Genomic DNA, 26,469 nt, shown 5'->3' with positions numbered 1-26,469 from the left:
CAGTACCAATGTGGACACAAGAACAAATGGATATAAACTGGGCATCAAGAAGTTTGGACTTGAAATTAGATGAAGGTTTCTAACCATCAGAGGAGTGAAGTTCTGGAACAGCCTTCCAAGGGAAGCAGTGGGGGCAAAAGACATATCTGGCTTCAAGACTAAGCTTGATAAGTTTATAGATGGGATAGCCTATAATTTTGGCAATTAATTGATCTTTGACTATAAGTTGTAAATATGCCCTATGGCCTATGATGGGATATTAGATGGGGTGGGATCTGAGAGGATAACTCTCCTTCTAACCTGCCCTGGAAGCAGTGCTTAATTCATAATAAAAGAGGTGCCAGGGTTCAAAGCAACACTTTTACATTGATAACTGATGCAGCAAAAGATGTGCCGGAGCTATGAACTGCCCAGCGTAGAGGTTCCAGGGCTCAGCCCTGGCAAAAAATTAAGCACTGCCTGGAAGAGAACCTCCCCTTTCTTCATCTTTCTGCAGTTGTCTTCTAGAAGGAAGGACTGATGTCCTGCTTTGGTGGATGGACTATTCTCCTGAGGTGAGAAGGCCATCAGCAAAGCCACTATACCCTTGAATCCTGGACATTCTTTGGGTACGGGGAATATGTATAAACAGCCTTCCCTTAGCACTGAAGAAGGGAGAAAGACACTGCCAATTTTTGCTGATACAAAGTTTTCCCCCTCCCACTGCCCCAATCACAAAACACACCAAAAATACAGCCACTTCTGCTAAGAAAAATTAGCAAAATGAGGCAGCTGATCCTAACACTTGTTACCACAGGAGACAGGTACAGCCAGTCAATGACTCAGAGCCATGTGACTTATCTAGTCATAATTTGAAAGCAGTAATGAAGAAGTTTTCTGCATTTTTTCAGTTATTTGAACAGAAAAAAATTGAATTAATATTTCACCCACCATTAATAAGTTTTAATAGTCATTCTGGCACTTTAGGAGTCACTAAAGGATTGCGTGTGTATGTTTGTTTACATTCTTCTTGACTGTCCACCTTCAGCAATGACAACCAAAGGGATCTCAAGTTTAGGAGATAAAAGTTGTGAGGGGAAGTCAGACAGCTCCAAAAAATTAGAAATTGAGATGTAGAAGATTCACAGAAGGCTGCAGCATCCAGAAAGGTAAAGAAAACAAAACTAAGTGGGTTGCTAGATTAAAAACAAGAAGTCATGACCTGATGCTGAGAAGAGGATTCATGTACAGTTTAAGCAATTCAAGTAGCATTTCTTTAATGCAAGTCTGGTTGGAATAAAGAAGAAGAGATTGCTAAAGTCAGCAACTGATCGTATAAATTAATTCTAGAGGCAGCAGGAAACATTTTTCAGATTGAAGGACCTCAGATGTGGAGTTACTTATGAGATCTTTGGTTTTAAAAGGATAATACAATGAAACTTAGTGAGTTGATTTATATTTCTTGTGTTTGTAGTGGCAGGCCTTTACTGACCACACATAACTGGGTACTGTAACAGAGACACACATTTCTTGCAATATTTTTATAACACTGACAGCATGATACAACTGTATGTTTATTATTAGATTCTCCAGGCCTGGTACTCTTTTATCCTCCCACTTCCTGTCATCAAGTGGACAAGAGTCAGGCTAAAAGAGACATGAAAAGGATTAGCAGTGTTTTAAGAAAGCAGGAATTGGAAAGTGCTATGAGTCTTCTTCAGTAAAAGTGACTGGCAGAAGAAGAAACTATACCTTAATAGGAGAATAATCTAGTAGAAATCTGATATAGAAACTGCTGACAGTGGTAGGGTTGCCAGGCGTCCAGTTTTTGACTGGAATTGCCAGTTGAAAAGGGACCCTGGAGGCTCCGGTCAGTGTCGCTGACTGGGCTATTGAAAGTCCGATTGGCAGGGCTGGCAGGCTCCCTACCTGGCTCCGCGCGGTTCCTGGAAGCAGCGACATGTCCCTCTGGCTCCGAGGCACAGCCAATGGGAGCTATGGGGGTGATGCCTGGTGGGGAGGCAGTGTGCACGGTGCAGAGACACCTGACTGCCCCACACCCAGGAGTTGAGGGACATGTCGCCACTTCTGGGGAGCTGCCCTGAGGTAAGAGCTGCCTGGAGCCTGCACCCCCTCTCATACGCCAACACCCAGCCCAGCCTGGAGCTCCATTCGGCACTCCAACCCCCTCCCAGACCCCACACCCTCTCCCAGACTCCAATCCCTTGCCTCAGCCCTGAGATCCCTCCTGTACCCAAACTTCCTCCCAGAGCGTGCACCCCACATCCCCTCCTACACCCCTGCCCCAGTCCTGAGCCACACCCACAACCCCCCATGCATCACCCTCCCCCACACCCTGAACCCCTCATTTCTTGCCTCACCCCAGAGCCCACACTCCCAGGCAGAGCCCTCAACCTTTTCTGCACCCCAACTCCCTGCCCCAGCCCAGTGAAAATGAGCAAGTGAGGATGAGCGAGTGACGGGGTTTGTGTGTGGAGTGAGCGGGGGTGGGGGTGGGGAGAAGGGCAAGGGCAAGGGTGTTTGGTTTTGTGCAATTAGAAAGCTGGCAACTCTAGACAGTGGTGACCAGAAACTCCTAATACACATTTACTTCTCCGTCCTACCCTCAGGCCACATAACAGGTTGATACAGCTTGATGACTGCTTCAAAAGAGATCAACTAATGTCAGAAATATTAGTAATGTAGACTGTTCCCTGCATCCCCTCCTCCTCATGTCTCCTCCTTAGTCTGTAGGCATCTGCCTTGTGTTCTCATGACCTTAGCTCTGTATGTGACACTCCCTCTTGGATAGGACCCTTTGACCAAAATCTGTAACTAACATTCCCGATTTCTTTCACCTTGGCTACCTTTCTGTCTTGAGGCTGAAGACTTTGCTCTCTTCTGTCCATAAAGTTACCCATGCAAAAATTCTATGATCGTGTAGTCCTGTAAAAATTAAACAAAGAAAAATCCATCATCACCATACTAAAGCAAAAGAAATGGTTCAGCATCTCTGACCTGAATATTTTGCAAAAGTCAGCAAAGTAGGCTTACCTTGGCTTAGGTACAGTGAAAAGCAAAGGGATACCTTACAGTTCTAGAATGCTGCATTCTCCTCTCGCCATTTTGGTCAGAAGTACAAAGACCCTCCTTTCTGCTACTCTATCTCTTACCAGTTCAAGACCTTTTCCAGATATATTCCTCAAGTTCCTTTGACATGGCCAATTTATACGCCTACACATTCCTCACAAATGGGATTACCCAGTTGCTTTTGTTTATTATCCTACCAACATCCTTTCTCCCCGCTCCCACATAGGTATTTATGGATTGATCCATAATAGGTTTCTGTAAACATTCTGGATCTTCAGAATGAGTGTCTATTGTTACAAAGAAGGTCTTTAAAGGATGTTAATTAGCATCCCTAAACTGATTAACTTTATCCTGTAAGCAGACAGCTTCTGGCATGCCAGGTGAAATCAATTCAACATCTCATTATAGATTTATGCAAATCACTCTTAGCATAATTCTGCTCCAGATTAAATATCATTTACTGACAAATACCAGACTCTCTGCCACACACTGGGATGATGAGCTTCACCAAATAAACAAACCTGCAAGCACCTCTCAGATTTTATGCTGAAAATTACCTCTCTTGCACCCTAGGAATTTTATACAATATTCAAACACTGACAATTCAGATCTTATATTAATGTTACAGTTTGTTTTGCTTTGATGGAAGTCCATCAGACATGGAAAGGGAATTTCTTCTTTTTATTTTGGAATTCAGTGTTCCACTCACGTTGTCACAAATAATTAGATCTACTTCCCTTTAGGCAATAGATGTCTGAGTTGCTTGGTGTCTAAAGCAATGTGTTAGTGTTAAGGTTTTTTCTGGTTGAATCTCTTTGGCTCTTCTAGCATCTTAGCAGCATTAATTTTTCCATATTTATGTACATTTGCACCCAGCATGGTCTCTAGGCACATATTTAAAAAAATTTAAATCACGAAGTCTATCCAAAACATGTCAGAACATGAAACAGGACTGTGGGGCAGTGGAACTCCCATCCCACTATAGCCCCAAGAAATACAATTGCACCCAACATCTCATCCGTCCGCCAAACGTTAACTGTATTGTGGAAGCACACTGGACAGGGATTCCATGACAGCTAATTTCAGGGACATGCTCAAGGGAAGTTGCACAGAGTGCTCCTGTCCCACACTAGCCTCAATGACAGGAGTGGTAGCAATAATTAAGCACTTTTATTTTAGCTAGGGGGACATGGACTGTAAAGTGTTTGGAGCTTCTTTGGGGGAAAAGGAGTCTGGGACCCTCCAGTTAAAATGAAGGGATGAAGAGATTGATGAAAGTGACACTTCTCTTCTCATCTCCTTAAAATATGCAAGACTGGCATCAGAGCTTGAAAATAATTGATTTTTCAGTTTGCTGACTAACCCCAGACAAAAAGCTGTAACGAATTCACTTTTTTTCCCCCCTGGAGAACTGAAGTAAGAAAGTTTGTTCCATGACATATTTAACTTCCAAGTTTTTAAACCTTTTTTTAAATAAAAAATTGCATCACTATTTGCCACACTATTTGCTTTTGCTCTTGTCCACCATCCCATAAATCCTCAGTCTATGCAAGGTTTAGGAACAGATAAGAACACTGTTTCATAACTCTGAACTTCTAATGCATTATCTGAATAGATCTCTACTTGCGTTTTTGTCACCTGCTAGCCTCCCCACTTACAGTAATCTTAGTCAGTTTAAATACTAGTGATTAACATCCAAGGAGTCAGGCTATGGGTAACCAGAGAAATTCTTCTTTGGAACATCTTGACACCAAGATTAATAATACGGGTAGATTATTCTGAGTTCAAGGGGCATATTAATTCTCATTAATTTTGTTTAAATGGTTAACTCAAACACACGTTAATGGTGCTAGTTGATAAATTACTGCAGCCTTGGGACTATAGCAATGTATGTGCCTATCTTTATACTTCAAATAATTTGTGTTAGTTGTTCCTCTATATATTATACAATAATATATTAAACTCTTTCAGATTCTAGTCCTGCAATTGGATCGCACAGTAGCCATCCAGAGCTAATAAAATGATGGAGATTATGCCAGCCTTTAACTAGTAATTGAAGTCCTCTGAAGAGACCAGAACAAAAACAAAACAAAAAAGCCCATAAATGTCATATATAGGAGAAAGAAGAGCTAAATGAGGAAGGCAGCTGGGGATATTAGACACTTTTCGGTCATAGCTAAATGAATGAGAGATATAAGGGTTGGTCACTAAGTGTGAAAAAAATAATTCCCAGCCTTCCTCTGGAATAAGTGAATTAAACCAGACAACTCTCTTATAATTCAATTTTTTTGAAAGCTGCTGTTATGGAAATCTAGCAGAGTCCTTATATGAGCCAAAAAGCAATGAAGTTTGAAATCTAGGAGAATAAGTCTACCATTTTCCTATATATGATACAGGCACTCTGCCGATTTTAAGGCATTTGGCATTGAAGGCATTTGTTAGACCAAATATATTTCCTAGTCAGTTCCTCAAGAGGATTCAGGTAGTATAAAACCTGAAAAAGTTAATTAAAGCTAAAAAATGCATTTATTTTTAGAAATATATTCTTCCAATCCATCTCTCTAGATATTCCTTAATATTTTGTAATAGTGTAAATCAGCTGGTAGAGATTTGATCTTTAATTCGTATGAGTATTTTATAGAAGAATTAGCCCATTGAAGTGGAAATGAATCTCCTAAAACACTTTAACAGTTTGAGATATAGATAGCAAAAGCCTGTGTTTTGTCATAGTTGATTTTGAAACCAGAATCTGCCTAAAATTTGGACATAAATTAATCAAATTTAGAAGGCACATGGCTGGATTAGCTGTAGAAAGTAACAGTGTAAGCAGCACACTGAGCTACCTCATGTCCCTACTCAATTGTTTTTATTTTATAGTCTCTGTTGCCTGACTTTCTGGAAGCACACCAGTCTTATTTAAATAAAACTCTCAATTAATTATTATTATTAATATAAAGGTGAATGCAGACAAGCCTGCCTAGTTCTTAATTCAGGCCTGAGCCAAACCCCACTGAAGTCAATGGGAGGACGCCCATTGATTTGAGTGGACTTTGGATCCAGCCCAGAAAGCTCTACCAAGATCTGTTAGTTTTGTTTTCATCCACTTACTGAAAAATCACCTAGAGTTCATTCCTGCAAGGTGCTAGGTGCCACCTGGCAGATACTGAACATCCTCAACTTCTACTCATAGTGTTTGGAATTGATTTAGACTTTGCTAAACTGTGAAGAGAAACTGAAGAAGCATTGTTTATATTTATGAGTAAGTTGAAAGAGAAATTAATATAGTCAGGCAGGGTTAATTAAATGCAAGTTACTACTAATACTTAACCCACTTGGGAGAAAATAATCAGCGCTGTCTGGTATAACTAATTAGAGTGCTTAAAAACACAGGCAAGGGGCAGGGTGAGTCAGTTCTCTGAAATCCTTTTCCAGAAGCTTGTATAGAGGATACAATTATTTGAGAACAAGAACTAAGAAAAGTTTTTCAAACTGAAATGATGAAACCCTTAGGGAAGGATTAGCTCCAGCAAGAAACAGAAGAAAAAAAGAGAAAGCAAATGACAAGGAAATATTTTGCCTTCTGTCCTTTTCTAGTCCTTGGATTCCAACCAACATTTATACTTTGAATAATATGAACAAACATTCTTATATCCCTAGCCAGAATGGCCAGCAATTCTCAGACGGGAAAGCCAGAAGAGCTTTGATTGAATCATTATGACACCAAAGCATGAACAGGTGCAATGTGTTGGATAGCTTCATGGGGAAATAAATGCTTTCTTATTCAGTCAGAAAAAAAGAGAGTTATTGTTAACAAGACAACAGTTGCTGTGTTATTTAAATTATCCTGCTAAAAACATTTTTTCCTGACACCTATTTCCCATACCATGTCTGAACAACATATGAGCAAGCAACGTGACATCCAAGAAGTCAGATGAGACAATCCATAAGTGTAGGCAGTTTATAGATGTTTAATTTTCATGTCATGCGTTTATTACAATGGATGTTCCCTCTAGAGCAATAGTCCCCAAACTGTGGAGTGCACCCCCTAGGGAGGCATGGAGGAAGGTTCAGAGGGGTGCGGTGGGGCTCCAGCCAGCCCCCACGAGCGGTTGGGGAGAGAGCACCACCCAGCCCCACTCAGGCCCCAGACCTGGCCCTGGCCACCGGCTTCAGGCCTTGCACCCAGCCCCGGACTCCAGCTCCCAGCCCCTGGCCATGGTGCAGACCAGGTAATGGGGGCAGTGACCAGAAAAGTGTGGGGACCACTACTCTAGAGTAAACTGACCTATAATGACCTTGCTCAGTGGGAGTTAATCCAGGTCTGAAAATAAAAAAAACCAAACCCTCAATTAAAAGCTGGTTTGGCCGTCAATAGACACCACAGCTGGTGGAGAAAAATATTGATGTGGAACTCTGTTGTGGCTTTAATACACCATAGGGACATAAGCAGCAAGGTCCAGAGTTGTCAAGGGCAACCTGAGTACCCGAGGACCACTAGGGAAGAGCATACTCGAGTGGCAAGTTCTACACTCTTCAAAATGGTGCCTGGCATTTGCCAGGTTGAGTCAGACAGCTGGTGTCAAATAGGGACAAGTCAATGGCCCTGCTCCTCACTCATTAAAGAATGTAGTATTGCTGGCTGTGCCGTAATTCCCTCTTCATGCTCGGCGTTGAGGGACTGAGATAGTGACTGCCTCTCATACAGGTACTGCTATGTAGGCAGTTGATGAAGAGGCACCTCTTTTTGTGCCTCTTTGCAGAGTCATTCCCAACCTCTCCACTAAAGTCTACATCCCCTTGTGGCTCTCCCTTAGGCTGTACACTCAGAAATCCCCAAACGCTTCTGAAATGTGGGCAGTTTTCAAATCCCTGTTCACTAGCTTCATTAAGTCCATTCAACAATAGTGATGAATAAAGGACAGCCAATTAAAAAAACAAAACGGACTTGCTTACCCTATAACTTGTTCTCTGAAAACAGAGATCACAACAGACCCACCTTCCTCTTTTCTGTATGTTTTTTTGCTGACATTAGCAACTCTTCAGGACAGCGATACTCAGATCTCAGTGGTTTGCGAGCCAAATTAGTGACCAACATTACCCAAAAGACCCACAGCAGTATGAATATACTTTTATTTTATTCTCACAGACCAAGTATTCTACAATTGGTTAATAACATAGTAAAAAGGATCACGATTGGTTAATAATTAAATCACACACTGTTTTAATACCATGTGCTGCAAAGAGATGCAGGAGACACATTAAAGAGCCACTTGCAGCTCACAAGCCTCAGTCTGAGTATTGCTGCTTTAAGACAAGGACTTATCTTATTGAAGACATTTAGGTGCTTATAATGGGGACACTCACCTCTTGAATGCCTCCTAGAGGTACTTCAGTTCTTTTCTTGACTACATTTGGCACAGACCAATAGATTATATCACAATGGTTTTCAAACGTTTTGTATTAGCAACCCATTTCACACAGCAAACTTCTGAGTGTGACCCCCCTTATAAATTAAACCCACATTTTTTTTATATTTAACACTATTTTAATTTGATATTTGTATGATTGTTAATATCATTTTCCACAGAAGACTTGCTAGCACAGACTTCACAGTGAACTTGCTAATTAGCTGGGAGCTTTGAAAAGTGACTAACAAAAATACAGATATCAGTTTTCACAGCAGACTTGTTAGCCAGTAAGTTTGCTGTGAAAAGTGATATTTGTATGTTTGTTCATATTTCACAGCAGACTTACTAGTGCAGACTTCACAGCACACTTGCTAGCTACCTGGGAGGCATGTACTCGTGACCCCAACATAACCTTGTAACCCCCTGAGGGGTCACGACCCCCAGTTTGAGAACCGCTGTTATAGCGTGACTGTTCTCAGCTCTAAACTGACCATTAACAAAAACCTTAAGTTACTCAAAAACAAAATTTAGTAAGTTTGCTGCATCAGAGTCCCAGAACTGGCTTTTTAAGCATCAGTGGTCTGATCCTGAAAACCCTGTATATGTGGAACTCCTGATTATTTGAATAGGAATTTTGTATGTGAAAAGCTTATAATTTTGGACCTAATTCTTAAGTTTCATGGGGTGATGCAAAAGTTTGCATTTGCTGGCCCTCAGGAGCATTGAACAATAAGCCTGAAAAAGTACCAGTGATCATCCTGACACTTACAATTCCTCATACCTTGCAAGGGATTTCCCTCAGTATGAATTTTGTTGAGTTTTGGGGGTAAACAAACTCCACCCTCACACCTGGCAAGAAGAAACCATGGAAATGACATAGGCTCTTTGATAAGGTACTAATTTTTTGGACAGCACATTGACTTAAATAGGCAGCTCAGGAGCCTACAGATACATATGCCCATGAAGAAAAGGAGTACTAGTGGCACCTTAGAGACTAACCAATTTATCTGAGCATAAGCTTTCGTGAGCTACAGCTCACTTGAGCTTATGCTCAAATAAATTGGTTAGTCTCTAAGGTGCCACAAGTACTCCTTTCCTTTTTGCGAATACAGACTAACACGGCTGCTACTCTGAAACCTGTCAATATGCCCATGAGTATCTCTGGTCTTGTGCGTAATGCCACTGAAGTCAAACTCAGTTAAAACACCACCTTAGTAGAAGTCATAGTGAATAAAGTAGCTCATGGAATTAGTGTTTGTGACTGCGCTCAATCATAACACATTTATCATAACTTCGGATGTGTGGTAGTGAGAAATATCACATCACCTTATATCATCTTCCAATAATTGCATGTTTCAATCCACTTGTTTCATGCTTGACTGAAAATCAGAATTGCACTGGAAATCGACACAACTTGCATTTCAGTTCAATTGAATTGGTTCATTTAAAAAATCCATTTAAGTTATTTACAGTTTTGATCTGACTTCTCTAATTTACTTTGGTATGCACTACTGTACACAGTAGTATATGCTCATAGTTTTTTGGGGATAGAGAAGGACAGAGTGAGTTGATGTCTATAAGGAGGGTGATTCATCAGTTTTATGGTTTAATGATTCTGGCTATCAGGGATGCGGATAGGTTGTTCAATTTGTGGATTATATCTTTAATATTTGTCTAAATAATCTAAAGCATTAGACAGGTGCTTTTTTACCTCTTGTATCCAATGCAATAAAGAAATACTCCAGTTAAAGTTCTAAGAAGATGGCATCAATCTGAATTTTCTATGGTTTAATTTAAAATTATGTAGGAAGATATTGAAATGTGTAGGTACAAATGAAGCCTGGGTTATCAGATGATCCTTAGGAAGAAATTGCAATATAACAGTAGACAGTTTTGGGTTTTTTTCACTTTTTAAAATAAAAATGTTATCAGAGATAACAGGCTAAATTATAATGGATAACAATGAGTAGCAGATATGAAATACAGAGCCAAAACAAACACTTTTAATAGTTAGGAGGTGAGAGCAGTAGTAGTTCAGTGCAACTAGTGTTTGATCTCTGGAGATCTGAGTTCAAGGTGAATTAGTTTGTTGGTTTACGTTAGACCCCATTTTATGCACACCGTAATCCAAACATTTTGGCACAATCTGGTGTTCTTGATAATCTCTGCTCAGAAGCCTCAGACTGTAATAACAAGAGTATTATGGGTCAGGATGGAAATACATTAACAGAATTGTGTAGGGAAATTTACACGGTGGCTGCCAGCACTGGTGCTGGCTCACTTTGATGATAAATTCACTCGTATATTTGATATGAAATAAAAGCAGTTTGTATTCTGTAACAGCCATTTCAGATTTTTCTTAGTTGTAGAAAACCAAAAAATGACATGAATAGTGCAGGGAATATGAAAAACAGATACTTATAGAAGTACTGATCTTTTTCTTCTTTTGTAGCTTCCATTAGTCTGTCATAATGGAGTATTACAGCATACCTTATGGCAATGTGACTGTGTATTCACAGGGTATATGGTACATTATATATCAGGGAAATTTTCTCTTGTCATAACTGCATGGTAATATTTTGCTCAGTAGTCACTCTCTCTGCAGTACTCCTACTGAAATGAATGGGAGGGACACAAATGTAGGGAGGATAGAATACCTGACAAAATTTGGCCCTCGAGCAGTATATTCGTGGTATATCTTGCAACAATGTATTTTAAGACTATCAGAATAACATTGGCCCCCAGACATGCTTTAATGGGAAAGGGCTGCCAGAAATGTAATATTTGAAATTTCCCTTATGATCAGAATAGCGTGTTGGAGTAAGTCTCAGTGGACTATTCACATATTATTGCAAACATTTTTAAAAGCCACAAAGTAGAGTTACAATCAGCTGATAAATGCCTCTGTGCCTCTGCTTCTCTCCACTCGTACCACCACAGTATAGCTATACACTCACACTCAGATTTACACACCCTCAAGCCCTCTCCCCCTTGCACTGCAGGACTGGATGAGCATCACTGCAACTAGAACCCTGCATGCCCCAGAAGGAGAGGGGGTAGGATATGCCTTTTGTGCCTTCTATAGTGACATCAATGAGGTCAGTACACAGCTTTGTTTGTTAGGTAAATAATACAGGAGGATCAGCAGAAGAGCAAAAAACACTATGAATGGAATCCCAGCTTGTTGATTAGCACAGTGCAAAGGAAACAAAATGTGGCCACGAGGTGTCTAACAAGGAAACTAACTACACAGCTAGGAATAAATAGGAGGTCATAGCATGTGACCTAATCGACGCCCAGTTGCCCTGGTTATCTTTCACGTTTTTCATTACTTACCAGGTGATTTTGCAGCCTTGTAAAGCCTTCAAAATAGGGACTAATTTATAGATCTGAATTAGTAATCCTTTATTCTACTTAAAAAGAAAAGGAGTACTTGTGGCACCTTAGACACTAACCAATTTATTTGAGCATGAGCTTTCGTGAGCTACAGCTCACTTCATCGGATGCATACCGTGGAAACTGCAGAAGACATTATATACACAGAGACCATGAAACAATACCTCTTCCCACCCCACTCTCCTGCTGGTAATAGCTTATCTAAAGTGATCATCAATTTGGGCCATTTCCAGCACAAATCCAGGTTTTCTCACCCTCTGCCCCCCCCCCCCACACACACACACAAACTCACTCTCCTGCTGGTAATAGCCCATCCAAAGTGACCATTCTCTTTAAAATGTGTATGATAATCAAGGTGGGCCATTTCCAGCACAAATCCAGGTTTTCTCACCCCCCCACCCCCCTCCAAAAACCACACACACTACTTGTTACCGGATAAGGTCAACAGATACAGTCTCTCTGCACTTTGATTATTAAAGTATGCTACTCTTTTAAATCCATTCTTAAAACTCACTTCTGCTGAATTGGCTACAAGTTCTTCTCCACTCCCTTAAAGTATCTTCAGGTTTCAAACCCCAGCATTTCCCTGGGTCACTTTTGTTTTGTGTTCTGTCTGGTCCAAGAAATGATTCTCTTCTCTTCTGGCTCTGGGATCAAACACATTACCTGGATTGTGACAGCTAAACAGATGGAGTTGCTAAAATGAATGCATTTTAACAGACAAATGCCAGTCAACATTTCTCATTTATCTCCGCTACAGAGCCCAATCCTGAACCCCTTTCTCAGGCAAAATTCACATTAAAACCAATGGGAATTTTGCAAAGTAAGGAGCTCAGAATAGATTATGCATCATCAGGAAATGTATATTACATCACTACAGGGCAGCCTATCAATTAGTGTAATATATGGAAAAACACACCACAAGTGTGGTGTCTATAGCCATTAAATTAGGAGGCAGTGTAATATAATAGATATGAAGCAGGACTGGGTACTAAGAAACCTGGATTCAGTTCTCAGCTCTGCATCTGACCTGCCGTGTCACTTCCCCTTTCTGTACCTTTGATCCCCCTTTTATCCTTTCCCTGTCTTAACTATTTGTCAGTCACCATGGATTTGTCAAGAACAAAACATGACAAACCAACCTGTTAGCTTTCTTTCACAGGGTAAAAAATCTTGTGGATGCGGGGAAGCAGTAGATGTGGTATATCTTGACTTCAGTAAGACTTTTGATATTGTCTCGCATAACCTTCTCATAAACAAACTAGGGAAATGCAACCTAGATGGAGCTACTATAAGGTGGGTGCATAACTGACTGGAAAATCATTCCCAGAGTGTAGTTATCAGTGGTTCACAGACAGACTGGAAGGGCATAACAAGTGGGGTCCCACGGGGATCAATTCTGGGTCTGGTTCTGGTCAATATCTTCACCAGTGATTTAGATAATAGCATAGAGAGTTTGCGGATGATACCAAGCTGGGGGGTGAGGGGGGGCTGGGTTTGCAAGTGCTTTGGAGGGTAGGATTATAATTCAAAATGAGCTGGCCAAACTGGAGAAATGGTCTGACGTTAATAGGATGAAATTCAATAAGGAGAAATGCAAAGTACTCCATTTAGGAAGGAACAATCAGTTGCACGCATACAAAATGGGAAATGGCTGCCTAGGAAGCAGTACTGCGGAAAGGGATCTGGGGGGTCATAGTGGACCACAAGCTAAATATGAGTCAACAGTGTAATGCTGTTGCAAATAAAGCGAACATCATTCTGGGATGTATTAGCAGGAGTGTTGTAAGCAGGACACGCGAAATAATTTTTCCACTCTACTCCATGCTGATTAGGCCTCAACTGGAGAATTGTGTCCAGTTCTGGGTGCCACATTTCAGGAAAGATGTGGACAATTTTGAGAAAGTCCAGAGAAGAGCCACAAAAATTATTAAAGGCCTAGAAAACATGACCTGAGGAAAGCTTGAGAAAATTGGATTTGTTTAGTCTGGAGAAGAGAAGACTGAGAGGGGACATGATAACAGATTTCAAGTACATAAAAGGTTCTTACTAGGAGGAGGGAGAAAAATTGTTTTTCTTAACCTCTGAGTATTGGAAAAAAGCAATGGCCTGAAATTGCAGAAAGGGAGGTTTAGTTTGGACATTAGGAAAAACTTCCTAACTGTCGGGGTGGTTAAGCACTGGAATAAATTGCCTAGGAATCTTGTGGAATCTCCATCATTGGAGATTTTTAAGAGCAGGTTAGACAAAAACCTGTTAGGGATGATCTAGACAATACTTAGTTGTGCCATGAGTGCTGGGGGCTGGATTAGATGACCTCTCGAGGTCCCTACCAGTCCTATGATTCTTTGATTCTATGATCTGAAGAAAAGTGTGCCAACGGCCATTTGTATCTTTGAATATCTCCCCTGTCTCAGGAACTGTCTCTCTCACCAGGTGATTGTGCTGAACTCAGCCCAGTGGGGATTTTGGATGGGTAGGTGCCACTGTAGTACAAATAATAATAATACGTTTAGTTTGATTTGGGTCCATTCGTGAGGTGACAAGCTGTATCATATGGCAATAAAACAGGCATATTGCCCTAACTTCTGAGCAATCAAAGGAGAGGTTTCAAGTAGTCATTCTAATCACTGGGAGCAAAATGACTAAGGAATAGGCTCATTATATACTATGCAATATGTGGTTTATTATATATATATATATATAGGCCAAGATTTTAAAAGGTCACTGATTTTGTGTGTTTTCAAATTTTTGGGTGCCTACCTGAGACAACTTAAGGAGACTTGTTTTCAGAAAGTGACTCACTATCTTTATATTTGGTATCCCGAAAATTTTGGAACACAGAATCACTAGTCACTTTTGAAAACCTTTGCTATTTAAGATATTATATGGACTATAAAAACTGTAATATAGTTTATAGACCATAAAATAGACAAGAGAAGGCATCCGATGAAGTGAGCTGTAGCTCACGAAAGCTCATGCTCAAATAAATTGGTTAGTCTCTAAGGTGCCACAAGTCCTCCTTTCCTTTTTGCGAATACAGACTAACACGGCTGCTACTCTGAAACCTGTCAATGTATTGCAAGTAATCTCTTAAAATAAACTGTGCAAACACGATAGTGCCTGATCAAAAATAAAGTTCAACTAGCTCCCAGTGATGATTTGCATACAAAAAGTATTACAAGTAACTTACTGCTAATTGTCTCTGTGCCATTTTGTAGAATTCATAGGGTTTAATGGCACTGTAAGTACCACATTCTTAATATGAGAATTATACCAAAAATAAATATCAGACAAATATTTCAATTTAAAGTTAGCTTCCTAAATCCATATTTAGACATCCAAATAAGACCCTGATCCTACAAAGATGTATTCATTATTCTGACCTTTATGTGCTTTTAGTGCTATTGGCTTCAATGGGAGTGCTCATCGTGCATAAAGTTAAGCATCAGCATAAGTCTTAGCAAGACCAAGACCTAAAAGTGGCCTGATTCTCAGAAGTGCTGAGCACCGACAAATCATGGCTGAGGTCAATGGGAGCTGCATTTGATCTGCTTTTCTGGAAGTTAGGCCACCTTCATGGAGCCTAGCTATAGACAGGCCTGAAAACTTGGGCCACATATTCCAATGGCCTTGTAGTAAACTCAAGCTTGTTTGTTATTTGTTCAACTAATATAAGCGCTTTATTGTTGTAATATTTTGTACAAATTAAAATCCAAGTATAGTAAAGTCTTTCCAATCTATTGAAGTCAAAACAACTTAGTTTGCCCGCTCCCCTCCACCAAAGAGAGTTACCAAGAGCGTGGTTATGTTTCTCAGTTTTCAAGACACATTGCATATCCTTTGAAATGTAAAGAAGGGGGAAGAGATTGTTCTTCTTTCCTGATTGCTTTTTGGATTTACAAAGGCCATGCCAACTTACTGTAGTATAAAAATAGTGAAGAACAAGATGAAGGCCTTTCCTTTAGTCTACTACTATACATTACGTGGGTGGAACATGAGAGCCAACAGTCTTGTTTTACATTGGTAAAGCAGCATTAAACTTTACAGACATGTAAAAGTGGAGAAACAACTCCTGGGAAACAAATGACAACATGTCTATGACTGAAGAAAAGGAGCACTTGTGGCACCTTAGAGACTAACAAATTTATTTGAGCATAAGCTTTCGTGAGCTACAGCTCACTTCATTGGATGTAGCTCATGAAAGCTTATGCTCCAATAAATTTGTTAGTCTCTAAGGTGCCACAAGTACTCCTTTTCTTTTTGCAAATACAGACTAACATGGCTGCTACTCTGAAACCTGTCTACAATTGATGTCTCTATTACCTAACGTAGCCTACTTCTGAGAAAATAAGTCTTTTTTTTTTAATAGAATTTTTTGACTTACTATGACTTAAATTCAGATCCTGATACTGTGGATTCTTTAGACACAGGTAATGAAATCCTTCCGAGCACCTGAAATTCACAAATGGCATTCTTTACGCTGCTTTAGATATTAGCAACAGCCCCAGACTACAGCAGCAGGAAGACACACAAGAGCTGCACTTGATTTTTGGCAGATTAGTGAAGGAGAATTAGATTTTTAGACAATTTTTTTTAAAATTTTGCAACTTTTAAATTATGATTACTGTTGCAGTAGCACCTACTGCCCTAGCTGAAACTAAAGCCCCATTTGCGAGGTCCTAGACAAACACACAACAAAATACAATCTCTGCCCTGCAGAGCTTACAAAGCAGACAAAGGCTGAGAGAAAGGAAGTATTGGAAGTGCCTCCATTTTACAGCTTGGAAATAGGGAGATGAAATGACTTGCCTCTGCCAGAACTAGGAATAAGAACCCAAATCTCCTGAGTCCCAGTCAAGTGCCTTCATTTACATTTGATAATGGTTTGAATCATAAACATTTTTTAAAGAATCTTTCAATTCACCTGTAATATTCACACCTTAATCAGTTTTCTACTTTTGTCTTTCAATAAGTTAGTTAATATCTCTGTGTTTGATGTACAGAATATTATTTTGTAAGTCCAAAGTATGTCTGACCCTTCACACCAACACTGCTGGGAATGCTGGATCAGGACAGCAGTCTTTTGGCAAAATTCCCATGGAATAATATGGGCTCTAAGTCTGGACCAACGGTATGGTTTTTCTGTTCATTGAATGGATTTATTACAGCGGCACCGTTAGTATTGTGGTCAGAGTCATACCAGCATTTCATAACTGTCAGAGATTCATAACTTGATTACAGAATTTTCTTTAGTTTGAAATTGGGCATATGAGGGCAGAACTCAGTACCCTTTTAAAAAAGACCAGTTTATGAAATTGCATTTTACTATTGAAGAGATAGGTTCAAATCCTGACTTGACTAACAAGTAAAAATGAGTATAGTAGTATAATTATATTCCCCACTTGTGCCTACCATTTGACAAGTTTCTGTATAAGTGGCATACTGTATTCAAGAGAGGCTTAGGACTAGAATAACAATGTCAAGGTTTTTTAAGACAATAATTGGCTGCATTACATTTCATATAACAATAACAATATAGATGCCTTGTTCCAGAACCTTTTGCTCATATCATTGTATTTCTGAGTGACATAAAGAATGGTGTCAATTGGTCTGAAATACATGTGAATGATGGAGTTTAGTAACTTGCATTAATTTAGTACGTGCCCACATTCACTTTGACTGATCTGGTATTGTGCATATAGTATACCAAGCCCTGGTGAAGCAGGTTGGAACGCTGAATGAGTGGAATGAGTGGAATCCACATGCAAAGTACCAGTGCAAGGTCCTGCACTCCATTTAAGTCTCATGTTGGGGTGACATGAGGAGGAGGGACAGCAGCAAAGTGGCTGGTGGGGCTTGATTTCATCTCCACATTCCCTGAGCATTTCATTCACATTAGCACAATTTATTCAGCCTCCTATTCTATTCTTTCAGGTTCAAAATTGATTGGGAGGAAAAATTTAGACAGAAAATGTGAATGAAAAATGAGAATGGTTTAAGAAGAGTTTATCACACAGCCAAAACTCCATGATTGCGTAATAAAGAAAGAGGACAATTTTGGATAAAAGTCCACCCTGTCTAAGAGGAGAATTGAAGGCAGCAATTAGAAATAATATTTATCTAAAAAAATGGGAAAAGGAAAAGTAGATAGGAATGAACATAAATTAGAAGTTATAAAGTGTAGAAAATTGATGAAGCTAACTATATCAAGGGGAAAAATTGACTAAGGTTATTAAGAAAGAGATTTTTAAATATGTGAGCAACAAAGGAATTATTAAAATGGTATAGACCCATTACTAGATGGAAATGGTAAAATTGTTAATAAAGATGCAGAAATTTCAATAAAATATTTCTGTTCTGTATCTGAAAAGAAGCAGGATGTTGTACTCATATCACATGAGGATGATAAACTAACTTTTAGTCCATTACATCTAAGGATGATGTTATGCAGCATCTCCCAGGGATAAACATTTTTAAATCAACAGGTCTGGATAACTTGCATGCAAGAGTCCTAAAAGAATTGGCTAAGGATATATCTGGCCCTTTGGTGTTATTTTTTATCAGTCTTTGTATACTGGGGTAATTCTAGAAGAATGGAGGCATGCTAATGTTGTGACAATATTCAAAAAAGGGCAAGCAGATTGATCCAGGACAATTATAGAGCACTTAGTGTGACATCATTATTGGGAAAAATAATGGAAAAAAATACAGGATTCAATCAATATGGAAATATATGATGGGCATGAAATTAATTCCAGTCAACATGATTATACAGAAAATAGGTCCTTTCAAATAAACATGATTTCATTCTTTTATGAGATTACAGAATTGGTTAGTAAAGGTAATTGAGTAGATGTAATAGACTTTTGTAAGACCTTTGACTTTGTGTTGCATGAGATTCTGATTAAAAATCTGCACTACACAAAAATCAATAAATCACACATTAAATGGATTTAAAACTGGCTGACAGATCTCAAAAAGTAGTGGTCAGTGGGGAATCATCATGGAATGGGGTTCCACAGAGTGATACATATGGCAATTTCCTGCAATATCATTGGAGGATCTTACTATATTAGATTATTTGTATCATTGTGGGCCAGAGCCAGGGATTTTATGTAATTTTTTGGGGGAGGATGACCACAGCTCCTCCAGAAAATAAGAATAATGGGAGTGGGCGGTGATTAGTGCAATTCATTCAGGTTATAACACCACAAGAGAAATATCACCACTTGGAAAGGCTCACATATACTAGTTCAAACTGGATTTACCAACAGCCAAAGAAAGAACTTTTGGATATTTAGCCTGAGTTTAAGCTGACTCAGAACCTTCTTTCTGATCCAGCAAATGAACAGGACCTTCTGTCCAAGGGGGACCCCAATCCCTCTTTGGAATGATTGGAAGGACTTTGACCTAATGAGGGCCCATTAGACTAATGGGAGACCTTTGGTCACCTTGTATCATCCATATAAGAACTATTATTGTTATTTTATGATTTCTCTGTAATGCTTTCACCTTAATAAAGGTGTGTTTATAAAGATCTGTGTGGTAATTTGTGACTGCTGGTAATTGCAGCTGTTTATCACCTTCAAAGAGAAAGCAAAGCACAGATGCTGGCCTGTTTAAGTAGTCTGGCTTTCTGGGAAAATCACGGTGTAGGCAAGGAACTGTGCAGCCTAGAAAATCCACAGTCAGAAGGGAGAGAGACAGGGATCTCTGTCTAAAAGACATGATGGCAGAGAAGCCAGGAAGCTAGAGTGTGTGCCCTGGGTGGAACACAGAGGGGGAAATACAGGTGCAGTTGTCCTGAACTGTGACACAGGGATTAGTGCTATGCCCAACACTATTCAATGTTTTCCAGACATAGATGTAAGCAGAGTCAGAATGAGTTCTACCTTGACATCTGTTGGTGAGCTGTGGAAAAGGACTTCAGGGGCTGATCTCGTTTGCATGGGCACACCCACCCTGACGAGCATGATGGACTGCTTGCCTAAATGGTCACTTTGGCTGCTGTGGGATCCCCAGTCTCTCTGTCATTGGGGCAGGAGTAATAAAGGGTTGTTATCCTGATTGTGTGTGTGGTGGGGGGGGGTGACTATTGGGTTGCTGGACTTAAGACCCTGAGGGGAAAAGGACACTGCCAAACTTACTTGGGGGTGGGTCTTTTGCTCATAGTTGGTGTTATGAATCCTGTTTGTGGTGTTTCCCCAACATAATGCTGCATTGTTTCCCTCCTTTATTAAAAGGCTTTTGCTACACTCAGACTCTGTGTTTGTGAGAGGGGAAGTATTGCCTCTTAGAGGCACCCAGGGGGGTGGTATGTAATTATCCCAGGTCACTGAGTGGGGGCTCAAGCCAGTTTTGCATTGTTATTGAAACGGAACCCCTAGGTACTGAACCCAGCCCTTGTTACTGCCAACTCTGATGGGCAGAATGGTTACATAAGTATAAAAATCACAACTGATAAAATTTGTGGCTGACACAAAAATTGGCAGAGTGGTGAATGGCGTGGACAGCCTAGTCATGCAGAGCTACCTGGATCATTTGGTAATCTGGGTCCATTCAAACAAAATGCACTTTAATAAAGCCAAATGCAAGGTCATAATCTAGGAACAAAGAGTGAAGGGCATACCCACAGAATGAGGGCTTGTATCCTGGAAAACAGTAACTCTGAAAAGGATTTAGGGATAAGAGTGGACAGTTCTACAGGACCTCCCAATGCAGTGTGATCCTCTGATGTATAAACAGGCCAGTAGTGAGTAGGAAGGGGGTGGAGATTTTTACATCTGATTATAGCGCTGGTGAAACTGATACTGAGTGTAAACGTGCCTTTGTGTGTCACAACTAAGAATACCAAATTCAGGACAAACTGCTGAGAAATAAGGCAGACTCACCCCAAACTGATGGTTATTCCTCCATAAGATATACCAAACCAGCAACAAAAATAAACTTCTGTCTCATCACACTGGCTAACAAGAAGTCAGGAAAGCAGTTTCCCTAGGCATTCCAGTCCTTGTATCACCATCAAAAACAATGAATTAAAAGATGAGTGGTTCTTTAAAACCAGGCTCATCAACCAAAAGGTTCTTCTGATCCCAAAGGACCAGCCACACACCCAGGTCAATATATAACTCAGATCTTACCCAATAATCACACTGTTGCCAATCCTTTAGTATCTAAAATCTAAATGTTTATTTATAAAAAGAAGGAAAGAAAGGTGATAGTTAAATTTGTTAAATGAATCAAATACATACAATAATTGCAAAGTTCTTGGTTCAGGCTTGTAGCAGAGATGGAATAAACTGCTGGCTTAAGTTAAGACTCTGGTTGCTTCCAAATCATTGGAAGGTCCTCCTCAATCCCTTGGTTAGAATGCTTCCATAAGCATAAATTCATAGTCCAAAGGCTTGAGCAGGAAGGAGGCAAAATGGAGGATTTTCCAGGGCCTTTTATAGCTTCTGCCATGTGGAGTGAAACCCATTGTTTCAAACAAAGCCGTCAGCACAGCTAGTGGAAAATCACAGGTGACAAGATAGTGTTTGGAGTCACATGGGCAAGTCACATATCCATGCATGATTCCGCTTAGACACAGTAGAAGCCATTACTTATACCTCAACAGCACGTTCACAGAAAAGTCCATTCAGGGTAGATGGGCATCTTCCACTGTGAGTTAAATGTTCTTTTGATGGGCCACTCAATTTGAATAGTCCTTCCCAGATAGCTAACTATCTTGCTATATAGTCCTAGCTAACTATCTTGTGGGCATTACCCTAGGAGCAAACATTTGAAATCCAGGTACAGAGCCAATACTCATAGCTTCAAATACAAAAATGATACATGCATAGAAATAGCATAATCATATTCAGCAAATCATAACTTTCCATAGACACCTTACTTGACAACCGTTGTACAAGATTTGTTGCAAATATATAACACTGGTTGCAACAATGATCTATATGTTCATATTTTAATCAGCTAACGTCATACTGAGATACTCCAAGAAGTTGTTGTGGGCAGAAAAGAGCCACAAAAGTTATTCAAGGGGTAAAAAAAATGCCTTACAGTGAGACACAAAAAGCTCAATATGCCGAGTATATTAAAAAGAAATTAGAGATGAAACTTGATTATGGTGTACTTATGTATCTTCACATGAAGAAAATATTGGTTACTAAAGGTCAAGAACATAAGAATGACCCTACTGGGTCAGGTCAATGATCCATCTTGTCCAGTACCCTGTCTTCTAACAGTGGCCAATGCCAGGTACCCCAAAGAAAATGAACAGAACAGGTAATCATCAAGTGATCCATTCCCTGTCGCCCACTCCCAACTTCTGCAAACAGAGGATAGGGACACCATCCCTGCCCATCCTGGCTAATAGCCATTGATGGACCTATCCTCCATGAATTTACCTAGTTCTTTTTTTGACCTTTTTTTTATAGTCTTGACCTTCACAACATCCTCGGCAAAGAGTTCTACAGGTTGACTGTGCATTATGTGAAGATACATACGTCCTTTTAAATCTGGTGCTTAATAATTTCATTTGGCGACCCCTAGTTCTTGTGCTATGAGAAGGCATAAATAACACTTCCTTATTTACTTTCCTCACACTAGTCAGGATTTTATAGACCTCTATCATTTTCCCCTTAGTCATCTCTTTTCCAGACTGAAAAGTCCCAGTTTTATTAATCTCTCCTCATATAGCATCTGTTGCATACCCCTAATCATTTTTGTTGCCCTTTTAAGAACCTTTTCCAATTCCAATATATCTTTTTTGAGATGGGGTGACTAGATCTGCACATAGTATTCAAAATGTGGGTGTACCATGGGTTTATATAGAGGAAATACAATATTTTCTGTCACCTTATCTATCCTTTTCCTAATGATTCATAGAATATCAGGGTTGGAAGGGACCTCAGGAGGTCATCTAATCCAACCCCCTGCTCAAAGCAGGACCAATCCCCAATTTTTGCCCCAGATCCCTAAATGGCCCCCTCAAGGATTGAACTCACAACCCTAGGTTTAGCAGGCCAATGCTCAACTATCCCACCCCAGCAACTTTCTGTTAGCTTTTCTGACTGCCGCTGCACATTGAGTTGATGTTTTCAGAGAACTATCCACAATGACTCCAAGATCTCCTTCTTGAATAGTAAAAGCTAATTTAGACCCCATCATTTTATATGTATGGATTCACCACAGGAAAGTCATGCCTGACTAATTTAATTGCCTTCTATGATGAGATAACTGGTTCTGTGGATGAAAGGAAAGCAGTGGACGTGTTGTTCCTTGACTTTAGCAAAGCTTTTGACACAGGTCTCCCACAGTATTCTTGTCAGCAAGTTAAAGAAGTATGGACTGGATAGATGCTCTACAAGGTGGGTAGAAAGTTGACTAGATTGTCGGGCTCAGTGGGTAGTGATCAATGGCTCCATGTCTAGTTGGCAGTCGGTATCTAGTGGAGTGCCCCAAGGGTCGGTCCTGGGGCTGGTTTTGTTCAATATCTTCATTAATGATCTGGAGGATGGGTGGATTGCACCCTCAGCAAGTTTGCAGATGACACTAAACTGGGAGGAGTGGTAGATATGCTGGAGGGTAGGGATAGGATACAGAGGGACCTAGACAAACTGGAGGATTGGGCCAAAAGAAATCTGATGAGGTTCAACAAGGACAAGTGCAGAGTCCTGCACTTAGGACGGAAGAACCCAGTGCACCACTACAGACTATGGACCGAATAGCTAGGCAGCAGTTCTGCAGAGAAGGACCTAGGGGTGACAGTGGACGAGAAGCTGGATATGAGTCAACAGTGTGCCTTGTTGCCAAGAAGACCAATGGCATTTTGGGATGTATAAGTAGGGGTATTGCCAGCAGATGGAGGGACATGATCGTTCCCCTCTATTCGACATTGGTGAGGCCTCATCTGGAGTACTGTGTCCAGTTTTGGGCCCCCACACTACAAGAAGGATGTGAAAAAATTGGAAAACGTCCAGCAGAGGGCAACAAAAATGATTAGGGGACTGGAACACATGACATATGAGGAGAGGCTGAGGGAACTGGGATTGTTTAGTTTACGGAAGAGAAGAATGAGGGGGGATTTGATAGCTGCTTTAAACTACCTGAAAGGTGGATCCAAAGAGGATGGATCTAGGCTATTCCAGTGATAGCAGATGACAGGACAAGGAGTAATGGTCTCAAGTTGCAGTGGGGGAGGTTTAGGTTGGATATTAGGAAAAACTTTTCACTAGGAGGGTGGTGAAACACTGGAATGCGTTACCTAGGGAGGTGGTGGAATCCCCTTCCTTAGAAGTTTTTAAGGTCAGGCTTGACAAAGCCCTGGCTGGGATGATTTAATTGTGATTGGTCCTGCTCTGGACAGGGGGTTGGACTAGTTGGCCTCCAGAGGTCCCTTCCAACTCTGTTATTCTATGGTTCTATGATTCTATGTATAATTGGCATTATGTTTTCCAATGTACATTACTTTGCATTTATCAAGATTGAATTTCGTCTGCCATTTTGTTGCCCAGTCACGTGAGGTCCCTTTGTAACTCTTTGCAGTCTGCTTTGGACTTAACTATCTTGAGAAGTTTTGAATCGTCTGCAAATTTTGCCACCTCACTGTGTACCCCTTTTCCCAAATCATCCAGGTTCTTTAAATTAGCATAACAAGAACTAATGGCTGGAAGTTAAAGCCTGACAAATTTAAATTAAAAATATGTGTGGGTGATTAACCATTGGAGCAAGGGAAATGGTGACTTCTCCATCTTTTGAAGTCTTCAGATCAAGACTGGATGCATTTCTGGAAGAACTACTTCAGCCAAACAAGTTATTGTGCCCAATACAGGGGTGCTGGATCAATCTGTATAATGGGGGAGCTGAGAGCCATTGAACCAAACTATAAACCCTGTATATGATGGAATCCACTTCAAGCCAGGGGTTTGGCAGCACCCCCAACACCCTAATTTCAGCACCTATGGCTCAATATGGGGGTAACTAGGTGAAATTCTAGGACATGTGTTATATAGGAGGTCAGCTCTAAAAGTCCCACCTGGCCTTAAAATCTTTTAATTCTACTACCCTCATCATCATAGCATATGTGCATCTTCCAGTAGCACATTAGCTAAGGTGACTAATATCTGTCACATGTGGTTCATTCTCTGTTCCACCCTCTTCCTGGTGGAGCATTGTGTGTACACTGTAGTGTTTTGCATGATAGGCTTTCAGATATCATTTAAAGCCTATATGAGTTTAAACTGACTTTTGATATATTTTGTGACGGACCAGAAGGCTCACAATGAGATGTTCCAGTCTCTACTGCGCGCATATGTTATCATTTCTAAGATCTTTTTTTAAGTCTGATGTTTGTTTGTTTTCCCTTAAACAAAGCAAAGAGGAAAAATCAGTATTTAAAGAATACGATTATAACTAACAGAAAGCAAGAGAATGCTAGACATTCAAAGCCCCATTTTATTCTCCATTTACTTTTGTTCCCGGGATGGGACGTCAGAACAAAAGACGTAAGATTTTTCATGCTGGGACCAAACTGAAATGACAGACATTTATAAAAGCAGCAATTGTAATTGTCAGCATAGCCCTTGTTATAATTAAATATATTTGTGTTTGAATACGAATGTTCTCCCTTCACCAGACGGTGCCTTTATTTTTAAATGCTGTGTCAAATGACACCAGTTCGCTGCAATGGTGTTGAACGTAATATCCCAAATTTAGTATTTTGATTTCACTGCGGGAGCAGGTGGGAGGAGAACATTAGCTGTGAGAGAAAAAAATGCTTCCATGAAACAAATGCAAGTCATTTCTTGATAGGACCAAATCCTGCTGTTCTTAGTTGGATCCAATTACTAGTGCTCTGGACAAAATCCAGGTGCACAGGCTTGGAATAGATGACTCAGCTGCGCGATACAGTTTTACTTTCCACTTGCTGAAACTTTGTGCATAGCCTCATGAAACAGCTGACCTAGGTGAAAAGAAAACAAAAACAAAATCCTGCCAGGAGACTGCTGTTAGCTGGAGAGTGAAGCAACACATGAGCCATTGCATGCTTCCCCACTGCACTGCTCTGCCTTAGTACTTGAAAGTGCAGCTTAATAAGGAAAAGAAAGGCATCACCTACTTAGTTTTACATAAAGTAAAGCAAAAGTCATTGTGCCAGGCATCAAGGGAAGAAAGTACAGATATCAGAGAGCCGGTTTAACTAGTCTGCAACTTTAGTACATCAGAACATAAGAATGGCCATACTGGGTCAGACCAAAGGTCCATCCAGCCCAGTATCCTGTCTACTGACAGTGGCCAATGCCAGGTGCCCCAGAGGGAGTGAACCTAACAGGTAATGATCTAGTGATCGCTCTCCTGCCATCCATCTCCACCCTCTGAGAAACAGAGGCTAGGGACACCATTCCTTACCCATCCTGGCTAATAGCCATTAATGGACTTAACCTCTATGAATTTATCCAGTTCTCTTTTACACCCTGTTATAGTCCTAGCCTTCACAACCTCCTCAGGCAAGGAGTACCACAGGTTGACTGTGTGCTGAGTGAAGAACGTCCTTTTATTTGTTTTAAACCTGCTACCCATTAATTTCAATTGG

Source organism: Lepidochelys kempii, chromosome 3, assembly GCF_965140285.1.
Source record: "Lepidochelys kempii isolate rLepKem1 chromosome 3, rLepKem1.hap1, whole genome shotgun sequence".
NCBI lineage: Eukaryota > Metazoa > Chordata > Testudines > Cheloniidae > Lepidochelys > Lepidochelys kempii.
The sequence above is the reverse complement of the archived record's forward strand: the minus strand, read 5'-3'. Positions refer to the sequence as shown.